The sequence below is a fragment of the Candoia aspera genome, chromosome 4 (assembly GCF_035149785.1).
Source record: "Candoia aspera isolate rCanAsp1 chromosome 4, rCanAsp1.hap2, whole genome shotgun sequence".
Classification (NCBI taxonomy): Eukaryota; Metazoa; Chordata; class Lepidosauria; order Squamata; family Boidae; genus Candoia; species Candoia aspera.
The window spans coordinates 97209732-97225683 of NC_086156.1; the positions used below are offsets into that span (position 1 = coordinate 97209732).

At 43.9% G+C, this 15952-nt stretch overlaps 1 pseudogene; it reads left to right on the top strand.

Moving 5' to 3' along the window:
* Nucleotides 1-1335: 1335 nt before the first annotated feature.
* LOC134495559 (sulfotransferase 1C2-like) lies at nucleotides 1336-6977 on the top strand (annotated as a pseudogene).
* The last annotated feature ends 8975 nt before the right edge of the window (nucleotides 6978-15952 follow it).

Here is a 15952-nt window from a genome sequence, read left to right on the forward strand (position 1 = left end):
GAGCCACAAAATGGCATATCCATTTATCAGTAAATAAAAATATGGGACTTTAACAAGTAGCTCAATAGTTCCCCCAGTAGGTCATGATCACCATTGCGATGTTTGTGACATCGCAACGGCTTGCATGACAATACAAGAATATGGGTCCCTGGCTGATAAGACAAGGGCAACAGAGAAACACAAAAAGCAGCAATGGGTCTAAAGAAACAAAGTAACAACTGAGGCCGGCAACCCAGGAAGCAACAAATTAAGGTAACTGACAAGAAATTGAGTAACAACCGAACAGGCGAGGTTCGGAAGGGGGAGCCCGGGCTTTCGAGGAACTAGAAGCCTGATCGCCCGGCAATGGATCATCACCGCACAGGAAGGCGATCGAGGCGATGCCCGGGGCGCAGGGGGACTGGATGACCTCTCACCTGGCAAGGACGAACTGATGGGACTCGTGGGGCGCACCTGGGGCAAAGTGGGGTGGAGCGCTGACCGGCGCGGGCTATTTAAATCCCATTCCGGTGCGCTCCCCTCACTCTCAGCTTTCTAAGGGCATGCACTCTAGTCCCAAATAAAACCAGAACCTAAAGTCTACTCTAGCGTCTGTGTTTTTATTGGGTCTCAGGCAGAGCCCGACAGTATGCCTCCCATCCTGGGTGCCAACATTGTTCTGTGCAACTCTGGTAGCTAATATGGCTGAGGTGAATAAGATTCTTGGCTACCCATTTAACTTGGAAGTCTAAAGTGGACAGAATTTGGGGCGGTGTATGCACAGAATAAGCTGTGCCAATCTAAAGATGAAAATACAGTACCAGTTCTGTCTGAGTTTATCAAGGAAGAGTTAAGCTGAGAGCTGCCCATCTGGAATCACTTCTCAACTGATACAGCAACTAACGTTGAATGGAGTTGGAGACTCAAAGTTTGAGCTGCAAGGAGATCCAACCAGTCCATCCTCCAGGAAATAAAGCCAGACTGCTCACTTGAGGGAATGATACTAAAGGCAAAACCGAAATACTTTGGCCACATCATGAGAAGGCAGGACACCCTGGAGAAGATGCTGATGCTAGGGAGAGTGGAAGGCAAAAGGAAGAGGGGCCGACCCAGGGCAAGGTGGATGGATGATATTCTAGAGGTGACAGACTCATCCCTGGGGGAGCTGGGGGTGTTGACGACCGACAGGAAGCTCTGGCGTGGGCTGGTCCATGAAGTCACGAAGAGTCGGAAGTGACTGAACGAATGAACAACAAAATTCATTCATGAAGGGTTTCCAGAAACTGAAGAATGCAGGATAGAAATCAGGGTTCCCTGTTGACACCTTCTACTCCATATCAACATCACACACAGTACAATATTTGTCTGACACAGATTGAAGAATTCCATTCAGTTAAAGTAGGGGAAGCTCCAGGCTCAAAGTCTAAACCTAGGATTGAGTAATATTAGTAAGCAAACATTTTTCTCAGTTTCAGACTTGGTTCCTCAGGTTTCTGGAGTCTGCTGGCTTGGAAGAAAGACAAACACTGAGAGAGATAAAATATTGGTTGCCCAGAAGAACAGGGAAATTGGCAGATCAGCATATTCTTTTCACACTGGTAAGACTGGACGATTGAGTGAAGCAGAGGAGTCACTGATGACTGGGATAAAGTCGGGAACACAATATACTGATACTATCTTTTTTTCTGCACAGCCAGAGCATGGAGCTGCCTTCTAACCTTGAAGATTTGGACCCCAAATTTGTCAAGCGCTGCTCACTGATAGAGATTGAGGGAGTTTCTTTGCCCACCACAACTGCAGAGTACTGGGATCAGATAAAAAGCTTCCAGCCACGGCCAGATGGTCTTCTTATCTGCTCTTACCCCAAAGCAGGTAAACGTCAAGGAGATAAACAGGGAGGCACTAACATCGAAGTGGGAAGAGGGTACCAAAAAAAAAAAAGTCCTGGAAAGTAAAGGTCTACAGGCTGTGTTGCTTGTGTGTGTGTGTGTGTTTTAAATGATATTTAAGGATTTCATCAGTAAAAAGGCTCACAAAAATTGTAATTGGACTGTTCCTGCTCTTGGACTTATAAAACAACTGATACTAGAGCAAAAGAAAAGGCCTAAGGAAGGAAAAGGTAGACGATTCTATTGACCAGATTGATGGAAATATGTGTATCCTAGTCAACTGTATTTTGCTTTTCCCTGCATCTGTGATTTCCCTGGGCTGAAGTGTTCTTTACTGATGTGTTCCTTTTCATTCATTCATTCATTCATTCATTCATTCATTCACTCACTCACTCACTCACTCACTCACTCATCTATCTTTCTTTTTTTTTCTGTTACTGGATTTAACCTTAATCTACTTCTTCCCTTCTTAGAGTAAGATGGTTTCTCGGAAGCCCTTTTTGTAGCAACCATGAACATATGGATGGTGCAGGGAGGATGGAAAGGGGTCAGAGGAGTCAAGATGGCACTTATGACCACACAACTGAAGCCCCACCCCTTTTAAAACATGAGAGTAGGGCTTCAGTTCGTGGTCTTGGCTGCCATCTTGACTTCATTGACCCAGTTATGGAGGTCCCTCTGAGAGTAGATCCTCAATGTTTATACACTTGCTATGCACTCTCTATGTTGTACCCCCTACTCTTCTTCTTGCCAGGGAGCACCTGGTTGCAGGAGATGGTGGACATGATCCAAAATGCAGGCAATCTGCAGAAATGTGCTCAAGCCCCCATCTACAAGCGGATGCCCTTTCTGGATATGTTTCCTCCAGTCATCTTTCCTTCAGGTGAGCAACTAGGGTGAGAATGAAGAAAATCTTTGTCAGGACTTGCCTGAATGTTGTTCCCCATTGTTTCAGACTTGGACAATGCCAAGGCAATGCCTTCTCCGCGCTCACTCAAAAGTCACCTCCCGGCTCATCTCTTGCCTCCATCCTTTTGGGAACAAAAGTGCAAGGTCAGGACAACTGGCGGGAAGTGGCTAGGAAAATAGGGCTTAATCCAAATAAAGATTCCATCTCAGCACCTCCTTCTATTTCCTGGTTTGATTGTGGGTCAAGGAGAGAATGGTCCTGAGATGTACAGAGTGAGAATGTAATTGGATGTGGAGTTCAGTTTTGGTATCTGTTATTTGATCAAGAGTTTATGGAACACTGGCCAAATCAATGCTCCTCATTCAGCTCTCAGAGTTTTTATGTGTTTAGGAGTTCTTTAACAATGTGTGTAGCTTGGCATTTTCTTTTTTCCCCTTTATGAACTAAGCAGTGTAGAGACAGCCTGGGGGTAACCTCATGTAGGAGCAATAGAGAGGGAATAGCTTGGAACTTGTTTTTGCATTCTCCCTTGTTTTGCCTTTTTTGTTCAGGTGATCTATATCGCCAAGAAAATCAAAGACACTGTGGTTTCCTATTTCCACTTCCATCACATGTACAAAACATTGCCAGAGCCAGGAAATTGGGAAGAGTTTCTGGATGTTCCTTGCTGGGAAGGGTGAGCAAAACCTGGAGATGTAAAATCAGTCTAAAGAATTATCTTGTCCAAACCATGCCACATTCTACAACTGAAAACCCTGTTGTAGAATGATTTGCCAAAGTCTCCCAAATGTATGGCCATTTGTGGAATTATATTATTTTTCAGTGCAGGAGAGATAGAAGAGTTCAAGGTTGCAAAAAACTCTGATCAGACAAGATAGTGAAATATCCAGAAAAAAAGGGTGGAAACATACCTGACTTTTAGGCCATGCCAGAAAAATTTTCAGTGACGGGAGACTCTTTAGACTTGCACATTTAGTACTATTATAATGTATATATTTGATGGTAGCAATTATTTCCCAACAACTTGCTGGGAAGAAGAAACAAGCAAATAATTGTTGGTCCCAACTTTGGGAATTACAAAGCTATACTTTATGTTGTTAAGATGAAAATGAATATAATCCCCCTCATTTGCAAGATACACAGTTGCCATGGCTTGGTGGCATTCTAAGGTGTGCAATGAGCTTATCGCAGACAAAGGGGCTCCCTGTGCTGATACTTGTCTGCAATCTGTAGTCAGCATGCTGACCCTCACGGTCTGGGGCATTGGTTCATTAGCCATAGGAAGGGATTACTTGTGAAGTGTTTCTGTGAACAGGATGAGTCTGTCATGAGCACTGATGGTGAGCAGGAGGGGGCCCCTATCCAGGGGGGAAAACGCATGCGTAGTACTGAGGAATTAAGCAGCCATTCAAAGAGACACAGATCAGACCCGCCTTGACTTTTGGGGTTTATCTGGGTTTTTCCCACGCTTCTTCAGTTTGTTAGGATTTTCTGTCTAATGTAGCAGTAATAAAACACTAGAGACCTATTCCTTGTCTCAGCGTGGTTTCCTGACTTTTAGGACAGAGTCCTTTCCTATTTTCTTTCTTTCTCCTTCAGAAGAGGTATAGGTAGTCCTCACTTAACAACCACAATTGGGATGGGCATTTTGGTTGCTAAGCGAAGCAGTCATTAAGCGAATCTGACCTGATTTTATGACTGTTTTGTGGTGGTCATTAAGTGAATCACTGTGGGTGTTAAGCAAACCATGTGGTCATTAAGTGAATCACACAGTTCCCCACTGAAAGTTGAAAATCGTGATCATGTGACCACGTGACGCTGTTATGGTCATAAATGCAAACTTGTTGCCATGTGCCCAAATTGTGATCACGTGACTGTGGGGACGCTGTGATGGTCGTAAGTGTGAGGACCAGTTGTAAGTCGTTTTTTTCAGCACTGTCGTAAGTCTGAACTGTCACTAAACAAATGATTGTTAAGCAAGGACTACCTATACAGAAGTAAATTTTCCAGTGTTCTCTTATGTTTGTTTCTAGTTATCTGTGGCTCATGGTTCGACCATGTCCGTGGCTGGTGGGAGGCTAAGGAGCATCACCCAATACTCTATCTCTTTTATGAAGACATGAAAGAGGTGAGAAACTTTCCCTTCCGCAGCAAAGAAATTTGCTGCAAAAATGTTCCAGAGAGGGAATTCAATGATAGAGGCCAGTCTTTCCCAACTGGGGTTCCAAGGAACCTAGGGTTCTGCAAGAGATGATGATTGAAAAAAAATACATTTCTTTCTTGAACTTTGCAGGCTGTGCAGTGCCAGCACTCACAGAAGTGGGAATGTTTACGGGCCACAACTCAGCTGCCACCCTGCCACTTTGCTATTGTTGTAACTATGTGACAAATGGACTATGAATAGTATAGTGAAGGTCTCACATTTTTTGCCGTTTTTGTGCAGTGTTTCCCTGAGACTTGAAAATGATTTCAAGAGTGCCTCTGGGATAAAAAGGTTGAGAAAGGCTTACAAAGGCTTTGGATTGAGGTGCCCAATTTAAACAAGAAACAAGCATGGCAAATTTCCTGCCAGTAACCTCATCACATTTTCCCTTTCTCTTAACCAGTGTTTTTCAACCTTGGTGACTTCAAGATGTGTGGACTTCAACTTGCAGAATTCCCCAGCTAGCATTGCTGGAGTTGAAGTCTACACATCATGAAGTCACCAAGGTTGAGAAACACTGCTCTTAACCATTTCATCCCTCTCCCTAGGATCCAATTCGGGAAATGAGAAAAATAGCTCAGTTCCTGGGCTCGCAGCTTCAAGAACCTGTTCTGAACCAGATTTTGGAGCACACCAAGTTTGAGACATGAAAGGAAATGCAATGGCTAATTATACTAATGTGTCTCACTATCTCATGGACCACACCGTGTCACCCTTCCTCAGAAAAGGTGAACGTGGAAACTAGGTCACAGCTCACAAGGGGGCAGGTGGGGAGATGGAACAGAGCAATCAAACCTGACAAGTTCAAAATCTGGCAGGAAGGGCCTTGGCTGGCAATTTTTGGCAAGACCTGGGGAAGTTTTAGTCCCAAATGCCTGGAGAGTGTCAATTTTGGATAGGTGATCCTTGTCATGTTTAAGTGCAGCTGAGAGGAGTGGGAAATGGGAGGAGGGTGCACTACTGCAGAAGATGAGCCATCTAAATCCTGCTGGATTAGAATAGCAGAGAAGCAGCAGAGGAAACCGGAGGCTGAGTTTTGTTTCCCCCTCCCCTTGCAGGTATTGTTGGTGATTGGAAGAGGCACTTCACAGTGTCTCAAAGTGAACAGCCGGATGGCATCTGTAGCCAGTTACTGGCAGGCAGCGGCCTGACCTTCCGCTCAGAACTGGGAAGGGACCTCTGCCTCCTCAGTGGAGCCTGTCTAGCTAGAAGGTTCAAAAGTTCAATTTAAAAAGTTCAAAAGTTCAATTTAAAAAGTTCAAAAGTTCAAGCTAAAAGGTTCAAAAGTGCAACCAAACCTATTCTTCCCCACCATACAGTCTTCCCCAAACACTGTTTTTCCGCCCCATTGCTTCCCCTCCTCAAGCGAGTTAAAATACAAAGAGGATGCAAGAGATTAAAATGTAACAGGAAGCCCCAACCGTTTAGTCAAAAGATTCCCTTCAGACTTAATCAGAGACCATGTAAAACAAAAGGTTGCTCCTTCCAGAAATTAGCAGAGCCCATCCAGGTAAACTTTCTTCCCCAGCCAAACAGATCTCCATAATCCAATCACAAAGGATCCCTTCCAAGGTGAACAGTCCAGGCTAGTAGACAAAACTGTGGAGTCCTTGGTGCTCTCTGAGCCTGGTTGTTTCCTTGCAGACGTTTCATTGCCCAACTAGGCAACATCTTCAGTGCGAGGGTAGTAGACAAAAGCCACAGCCCAGCAGGGAACCTAGACTATTTGAGACAGCAGGGAGCCTAACCACAGAGCGCCTCCTGTCTGAACTCCGGTAAACTGCACTTCCCTAGAATTCCTCGAGAGCGCCCCCTTCCAAGATTCTGGCCAAGTGCGCTTTCTCAGAAATTTCTAGAGGGCGGGAACACTTTCGCATAACAATAGCCAAACTTCCCTATATAAAGGGCTTCTAGGAAATTTCTAAGCGTGGCCATCTCCGACAGCTGATCGTTCTGTACTTCATGCTCTTGGACAATAAAATTCATCTCTATTCAAGCAATGGCCTAAGTTCTTTTTGTTCCCAGCTCAGACTGGACTTGGTAAGATTTCCTTCTAATACCTGCATTTAATAAAATAAGCCATGGAACCACCACCGTATAATAATCCAAGCTTTGCTGTGCATCTCTTTAAACCAGCGTTTCTCAACCTCAGTGACTTCAAGATGCGTGGACTTCAACTCCCAGAATTCCCCAGCCAGCCTGGGAGTTGAAGGCCACACATCTTGAAGTCACCAAGGTTGAGAAACACTGGTTTAAATGCTTGTTCTTGCCCAAGGTCATGTGTCAATGCCAATAAATTTCCCTTTGCTGAAATTCTGTTAATGGATTGCTTGTTTGTTCTCCTTTTTATTGCCTATATTGCCTATATGATGATGGAAAAAGGAGGGTGGTACAGTTTTTAATTTAAAAAAAAAAATTAAGCTGGCTAGAGAATTCTGGGAGTTGAAGTCCACACATCTTACAAGTTGCCACGGTTGAGAAACACTGCTCTGGAGGAATGAGCAAGTTGCAAAATAACATTCATTATATAAGAACTTCTTTGTTGGAGTACACAGATACCCTGTTAAGTAATAGGGAGAGCGAACTCACCATCAGAGTGAGCAGGCACTTTTTCCCTCCTGGGATCCAGAGTTTTGGTGCTGTCTGGGAAGGAGGGTGAAAGCAGCCCCACACTCTCCTTCCTTGGACAGTTTGTTTTGTAAAAGGGAACCAAAAGCAAACCCACGTGTGGGTGGGTCAAGAAGGGAGTCAAGCCAGGAAGACAGCAGAGACACGGGGAAAAGAGCAGCACCGCAGCAGCCATCTTCAGACAGCCAGAGAAAACTGCAGTTCTTGGACCTGCAAGACCAGCTGAGAGGTGGAGCTGAGAGAGAGCCTGCAAGCCAAGCCAAGCCAAGCCAAGCCAAGCCAAGCCAAGCCAAGCCAAGCCAAGCCAGGCCAGGCCAGGCCAGGCCAGGCCAGGCCAACGCCAAGGCCAAGGCCAAGGCCAAGGCCAAGCAGGTTTGGGAGGGGAGAGAAAAGTCCATTGAAAAGTCTTGAGCTCAGCCACAAGAGCTGAAGACCCTGGGGTTGGGGGGAGGAAAGATTTAAAGAAATAATTAAGAAAACATGGGGAGGATGGGGAGGAATTGGAATCAGAAACGTCTAGGGACACTCCTCGTGGTGTGGGCCATTCCAGTAGTGGTGGAGCCAATGACTCCACTCTTGTTGAAGCATTTCAGCACACGCACACACCCAGGATGCTTTGCCTGGGCCCACCGACAGCCCCTTGGACTCTGAGGTCCAGCCACCCAGGCCCAAGCAGAGGCCTGTGATAAAGATTCAACAGCAGGAGCAGAACCCCCGTAGAGCAGAGAGACTTGCCTGCAGAAGAGCCAACACCGAGGATTAAACCGCCCCAGCTGTGTACTGAGGGGAGGCTCAGTGTGGCTGATTTATTGGCCTCCCTCCCTGGAGATAGATGGTGAGAACAATTTTTCTTTTTCTTTTTCTTTTTTTCCCTTTTTATTTCTACACACAGAAATTCTTTTTTACGTTAAAATTCCTTTTTCTGAGAATGTTTCAAGCCTCAGCTCTGTTGTGTTTACCAGGCCATGCCATGCCATGCCATGCCATGCCATGCCATGCCATGCCATGCCATGCCATGCCATTCCACCTCGCCATGTCTCTTGTCTTGTCCCTTGGGTTTGTTATTTGTTGTTTGGATTCCTGGTCTCGACCTGTGCCAAGCCGGTGACTGCATTTATAGCAGTCTTAAAAAGGACTCTTTTAGAAGTTCTGCCTGAGCTTGCATATCACTGGACCGTGGCAGGCATCCAGCTTGTCTTCTTGTTAGCTGGCAGCCAGCAGTGCTGGCACAGCTGTTCTTCCTGGAGGCAGGCTGTTCCCGAGGAAGCTGCACCTCTGTACCATCCACCACAATTCAGTCACCCACCCAGGGTTTGGGCCCTGCTGCTCTGAAGCTGTGGAGGAGCGAGGAAAATGGGACATTGTAAATGTATGTCCAGCGCTGCACTAGTGTACTGCTGGTCCTGGAGGTCAGATAACTGGCAACCAAAGACCGGCTCCCTCTCTGAGTTCTTCCTCTGTGGGAGGAAGTGGGACTTTTCAATGCCAGGAGAAAAGGCATCCCAAAGTACAATGACAATATGGGGTACAAAAAGGTATATGGACTTAAGCTGTATTTCAATCGCTTATTTTATTGAATGCACGCAGATGATACAGGCAGGCGTTAATAACATATTCTTAGGGCGAACACTTATAGTGCAGAAGACCAGGCCACTGCCTGCTAATAACTGGAAACAGATAGCCTCTATCTTTTCACTTTGAGCCACAGTAAGATGCTCCTTCCAGTCTCCTATAGCACCTATAGGTGGGAAACAATTCAGAAAAAGAAAAAAACCCCCAGCAATTCCTGTTTCCTGAGCTCTTTTCCAACAATTTTAAAAGTTCAGCAGTGGGTCTCAACCTTCCTTTTTTCTGAGTTAGGGTTAACATCTCCATATTAGATGTTCTACCATTATCCCACTCCATAGAATCCCACTTGCACTGCAGATTATGAGTGTACCTTGTGCCTGTGCAACACTTTGAATTCGAAAGCAAAAAGATGCTCTTTAAAGCAGCTGCATCTTTTCCTGGGATTACTCAGCTGCCCTTTGTAGCTGCTGCTGAAAGATACATTTAACCGGAAGTTCTGCATGGCCCTGTATCAGTCGGTGATCGGGCCTGCTGAGCCTGCAATCCAAAACGGTCATTCCAGATGGCAACTTGGAACTCATGGATCAGGCAGTGCTGCTGGACCGGCCTGTCCCCAAAGAGATTGAAGTGAGCATGTGAAGGGAGGAGGATAACAATTAGAATATTGGATCTGCATGTCAGGACAGATTGTCAGGGAAATGTTGAGATGGCTCAGCGCACAGCCATTCTGGATTCTGCCTCTAAAACCTCTTCCTGTGCAACTGCAACTGAATTTTAGTGAATTAAGCATTAAAAGTCTCAATTTTTTTCTCTGCTGGGAGGGATTTCTCTTTCTGTTTTCCTTATTGGTAACACTACTATTACCTAAGACAGTGTTTCTCAACCTTGGTGGCTTTAAGATGTGTGGACTTCAACTCCCAGAATTCCCCAGCCAGCCATGCTGGCTGGGGAATTCTGGGAGTTGAAGTCCACACATCTTAAAGCCACCAAGGTTGAGAAACACTGATCTAACAATTAATGTGATAAGAGCAGCAAACCAAGGCCTCATCCTTGGGATGTAAGTACCAACTAATTATCAACGGGAAGACCAATTTACCAATTATCACATTTCCACTGGAAGTCTCTAAATAAAGTAGTGGAGGAGCTTTGTCTTCTATGAAGACAGAAGATTTCCTTTTATAAGCACAGGAGAACAGGCTAGTGCTGGTAGTCCTGGCTATGATGCATCTGTACTCACATCCTAGCTACCTTCTCAGAACAAATGATTTAACTTTGTCTTCTTTTCTGAAAAAGAAATCGTAAATTGTGACTGCCATCTAATGGACCAATTAGAAAAGACTCTTGCATGCACAATAGATGTCTGTCTTGAAACTCTGATGGTTTACATGATCCACATCCATTCTTCCCAACTATTTAGCACCTTTTCCTCCTGTCTGTGGCTGTATCCTCTGTTGCTGAAACAGCTCTTCCTGGAGTTGATTTGTAGAACTCCCTCTAGCTATTGCATGCAGTTGGCCAACTTTGCAGACATTGTTCAGGCCTGCGTGCCTTTTGGCACTGCCCCAGCTTATCTTTCCATTGGGAGCCTGCTTCACATTTGCCATTCCCTTTTGACTCTCCCTCTGGGACTGCCTCTGAGTTTGTTTGGCATGGTCTTTAAACTGGAGGCTTTTTTTCTGGCTTACCCTCTTCATTGCTATACATACACTGATTTCTAGTCCATCTGCAGGGTGTGTGGTCAAAACAGTCAAGATGGTAGCCACAACAGTGCAACACATGTAAGAAACAGGCAGACTTTGACTGAACCATCATGACCGTCAGCCCATTATAGCTGCCATCTTTACTTTTTTTAACCATTCCCTGCAGATGCCTCTGGGCCACATAGTAAGCCAAGAATCTGAACCTACAATTTCTCTGTATTACATTAGTTATCTCTTAATACATAATCCTCAAAGGTCTGAAGGGCTGTCACACAGACCATGGAACAGACTTATTTTCTCTTGTCCCAGAGGGCAGGACCAGAAGTGATGGGTTAAAACTACAAGGAAGGAGGTTCAAGAGCTTCTATGAACTATTAGCCCGTGGAACAGACTGTCATGTGACATGGTTCTTCTTAATTAGAGGTTTCAAACAGGGGCCAGATGGTGATCCATCTATGGTCCCTTCCAACTCACAAGCATAGTCTTTGAAACAACTAGAAATTCTCTTTCTTCTGACTAGTTAGCATCTTTTTCTGGTAGTGGTGACAGGGAAGCAGTTATAGTGATGTGATGATAATCTGCCATCCTTATTAGGAGTGTTGGCCAATTTTCCCACATTATTGGGTTCACAATTATAAGTCACTGTATTGAGTTGAGATGTGTGAAATTTTATTGCTGTTGGGTTGCTAGTCAGTTAATTCAAGTGTATCTGTCCATGGTCAGAAGCTGCCTTGATCTTCTTGCCCATTTGGCTATTGATGATCCAGTTCCTTAGTGGTTAAATGTTTTATTTATTCTTGGATCCTACCTGGAATCCAGATAATTTTGTGAACCATTGACAGGATCGGGGGCATCGAGGGGAGGGGACAAAGGGCCAAGTTAATGGGTCAACCATGTGATTGAAGCCCTGCCCCTTTTTACATGCATTTACACCCCGGATATCATACCCTTAAATCTGTCTACCAAGCTAAACATCACAATTGTGCAACACTAAGCTTCAGTGCTCTCTATCTACCTTCAAATCCGCAGAAAACTATAGTGGCATAAAATACGTTGTTCCCACTGCCAATCTCGATCTTACCTTTATAGCCTGTCTTCTGGCTCATTGATGAATGCTGTGATTTAAGGAATACAGGATATATTTAGCATTATTTAAATATACGTAAGGTTTGGTTAAAGCTTCTAGTTTTACATTCCTCCTCCTTTTCTGCCATCGCCACCTAACCACGATGCTGTGACTGACGGTCAGTTTTAACAGATGACTAGATCTGTGGGTTTAACTGTCTGTTAAAACCTGAGAAAGCCAGTTTGGTGTAGTAGTTAAGGCATGAGGCTAGAAACCGCCTCAGTATCAGGTTTTTTTAAAAAATCTTTTTAGTAGTGTGATTCTTTGAGACTGCCTGGACTAGTCCCTGCAGTTTTCTTGGCAATGTTTTTCAGAAGTGGTTTGCCATTGCGTTCTAGGGCTGAGAGAAAATGACAGGCCCAACATCACCCAGCTGGTTTTGTGCCTAAGATGGGACTAAAACTTGTGATCTCCCGGTTTCTAGGTTTTTCTTTATTGGGCAGCCCACCCCTACTCGATAAATCACCCCCAGCCCTAGTCTTAAACCCATATTAAAGAGAATATCTGGTGGATGTTTTTCCATGGAGTGATAATCGCTGGTTGGAGAGGAGAAAAACAAACCAGGAGAATCCACAAAACCCGATGCTTAATGTACCCAATGCATGATAAATATAGACAGTGCAGTTTGCCAGCACCATGCCTGGGCCAGGATGGCCAATGGCAGCAGCAAATTTTAAGCAAGTAGAATTTTCTGTCAGCTCAAAAACTGGTGGAAAATGCTTTAACTCAGCCATGAGGTAGAGCCTTTTATTCTGACTTTTACTTGGCTCATGGTAATGCAAAAACAGTGTAATGTATGGTTTTGAAGAGTAAAGTAAGTATTTTAAGGATACTTACTTTACTTTTTTACCCTTATTTTTATATTTATTTATTATAAGTAATTTTATATTTACATACTGTATTTATATTGTATGTTTGTTATTTTAATCATTTTATTGTAAACCACCCAGAGTCCCCCAATGGGAGGGGGAAAAATTAAATAATTAAATTAAATTAAATTAAATTAGTACTTCCAGGTTGCAATGTCTCCATTGCAATAACTGCTGACCTGTTTCTCTGACCAGATGGATGACTGCATGTTCATCGTAGCCGCTTATGCAAAGCTGGAACCTCTCCAAGCAGGTCATACATCCTAAGCCTGTCCGTTATCAGATCAAAGCCGCTCTGGCAGCTTCGGTGTGCTAATGTGAGGACAACCCTATTGTGTAATAGATAATGTTGGCCTTGAATAAGAGAATCCAGAAGTCAGATTATTGCTTTGCTGTGATGTTCTCTGGAACACTTTAGGTGATAGGATCAGAGGTGACTTTAGAAGTGTTGGAAATGGTTTAAAGGAAAATTTTCAGCTTGTAATGTGGATAACACTTGCATTTCTTGTTAATAAAGAACTAAGTGATAGTTTCCATTGTCTTCCCCTGTGTAATTATTAAAACACAATAGGCTGAGCATGAGAGCTTGGAACAAGTGGACAAAGGAGATTTGGGTTATTTTCAGGCGATGCCTTTATTCTGAGTCATTTATTTATTTATTATTAGATATCCTGCCTTTATTTGTACAACTCAAGGGGGTGTGCATAATGCTCCCACCTCCTATTATCCCCACAACAACAATCCTGTGAGGTGGGTTGGGCTGAGAAAGAGTGACTGGCCCAAAGTTGCCCAGCCAGCTTTCACATCTAAGGGAGGCTTAGGACTCACAGTCTCCCGGTTTCTAGTCCAGCACCACTACACCAGACTGGTTCACGTTCCTCTTAAAGAAGGAAAGACATGCTAGTTGCAGACTGTTTGGGTGCACCTCTCACACAAAATGTGTAGACTACCTGTTCAGACTTCTGGATACTACAATTGTGATTGTAAATCAAAGATTACCTGTATGTACTATACTTCTGGATACTGCAATCACCTTATTAAAAGAAGCATGTTAGTATGATATAATGTGTGGCATCAAGGCCCAGCACAGTTAGCCAGTTGCTGAGGGTCCACAGCCAAAAGAACCAGTCAACCCTGCCCTGTCCTTGAACTGCATGCCACTTTTAGCTACGGTGACCATATTTTCTTGGAAAGAATAAATGACAAACGTGAAAAAGGGGCAATCTGGAAGTTGTTCATAAGGATAAAAATTTTTAATTGTTTATGTTTATAACTTTGCTTTACAAAGGAAAATTCAAGAGCCAAACCAAGAAAAACTTTACAAAAATGCATATTCTAATAAAAATATCTCCAGCTGAACTGTGTAGGTAAATATATTTTAAAAAGAAATTCAATTTCCATATTTTTCACACAAATGTGAAAGACTGTGTATTAAGTGGTCCCATCTGAATGGTCAAAGTTCAATGACCAAAAGAAAGGACAAAAGTGAGTTTTTGAAAAATAAATAAATAAACCTAAAGGACAGTATTCTGAAATAAAGGACTGTTCTTTATAATAAAGGGCGTATGGTCATGGTACTTATACCCCTCTCCCTCTGCAATCAAGGAGTTATGAGCACTGCTAAGGCTGGCTTGGTTACAGAACCAAGAACACCACCAATGCTCCCAGTGCCCATGAGGGTCCCTAGATTTTAGTGTCAGAGTGCTCCATGCACTCCGGACATCTGGAGCCTGAATGATTTATTTCTCTTTTTCAGGGAATTGTATACACGTTCAACTCTATTGGCTCCCATTTTCTCTGATGACTTAATAGGAGCTGTAACCCAATGCATTCAGTGAGCAAGTATGCATCCAGCAAGCATAATCCATGTTGTTTAGCCCAAGTTATTTCCCCATGTTAATGGACTTGTAGACAGATCCATTGCCACACTGTGCAGCCTCTCCCCACACTCTGGAATGTGTGCCTACCCCTATCACAGGCTTCCCCAACCTGGGCATCTTTCAAAGGTTTGAATTTCAGTTCCCAGGATTCCCCAGCCAGTCTGACTATTCTGAGGATTCTGGGAGTTACCCCTCTGTATGCTTGGGCCTTGTGTATAAAGGGAAGTCAGCCCTCTTTCATACACACTACTATGATAAGATTAAAATGGGATCTAGAGTACAGTTTAAACCAGTGTTTCTCAACCTCAGCAACTGATGTGTGGGCTTCAACTCCGGGGAATACCCCAGTCAGCATGGTTGAGAAACACTGGTTTAAAAGACCAAAAAGCAATGGAATCCACTAGGTTGGGAATCCCCCTTTGATGGACAGTATCTCCCCAGAAAAATTATTTAGATGTTGGGTTACCCTTTTATATGCCCCTTCTGGATGCCAGGCAGGGAATTCTGGGATTTGTAGTCACCACATATGAAAGGCACCATGTTGAGGAAGGCTTCCATGAACAAAGTGTGATGAGAATGTTTGAGATGATTTAAGGCTAGTTCTTTTCTTCCCCACCCTGGTAGAAATAATAAATAGCAAACCTATTGATTCCACTTCACGAACGTTTCCTTGTAATTAAAAAAAGTAGTAACAATATGTGGAATGTTGAAAGGCCCATAAAATTCACACTTGTTGCTTACTGGCTTGTTTTACTGGACATGGGCAAAAGGACACCTATCTTTTTATTGTGAATTTTGAATTCCATGAAAAGCACTTGGGAGTGGAAGGTCAGGCCACTCCCTCAGATAATCAAGCACAGAGTTCATCTACATTTTCTGTTTCAGCCATTCTGAAGAGCTCCTTCCAATCTTCTACAACACCTTCACCTGGAGATAAAGCCTCAACCATCTGCTCAACCAAATAGATTACAACTTTCTGTGTTCAGGCAACATTGGTTTGTTTTCCATTGAATCCCAGACAAAAAATTCTGGAAAATCGTTTTTCATTAAGCACTCAGATTATGGGATGCACTGGCCAACCCTCCAGTCTTCACTTTCTGAGCAGAAGATAGGTTTGAATCTAGTGGTAAATCTCTGGATGATATAGGATGGCAGATCTGCCTTTTCTGCCTGCCCTGTTGCTGGTGTGGGCCTCCCAC